Raw genomic sequence first — 235 nt, 5'->3', positions numbered from 1 at the left:
GCGTCATGAGATCGACCTGGTTCCGGGAACCAAATACTGCGTAACACGCCAATGACCTTTGCCCAAGGAGCAGTGTGACGTCGTTGACGCCTTTTCCGTGCGAAGCACGACGCAGGGATGGTACGTGAGAGCAAGTCTTTCCATTTGACACCCACGTTTTGTGTTCGGAACTCGAACGGCAAGTGGCAGATCGTTCACGCTTACAATAAGCTCAACGCTGTCACCATTCCGGTCT

The sequence above is a fragment of the Plasmopara halstedii genome (genome assembly GCF_900000015.1).
Source record: "Plasmopara halstedii genome assembly, contig: Scaffold_194, whole genome shotgun sequence".
Classification (NCBI taxonomy): Eukaryota; Oomycota; class Peronosporomycetes; order Peronosporales; family Peronosporaceae; genus Plasmopara; species Plasmopara halstedii.
This window is presented reverse-complemented; position numbering follows the sequence as displayed.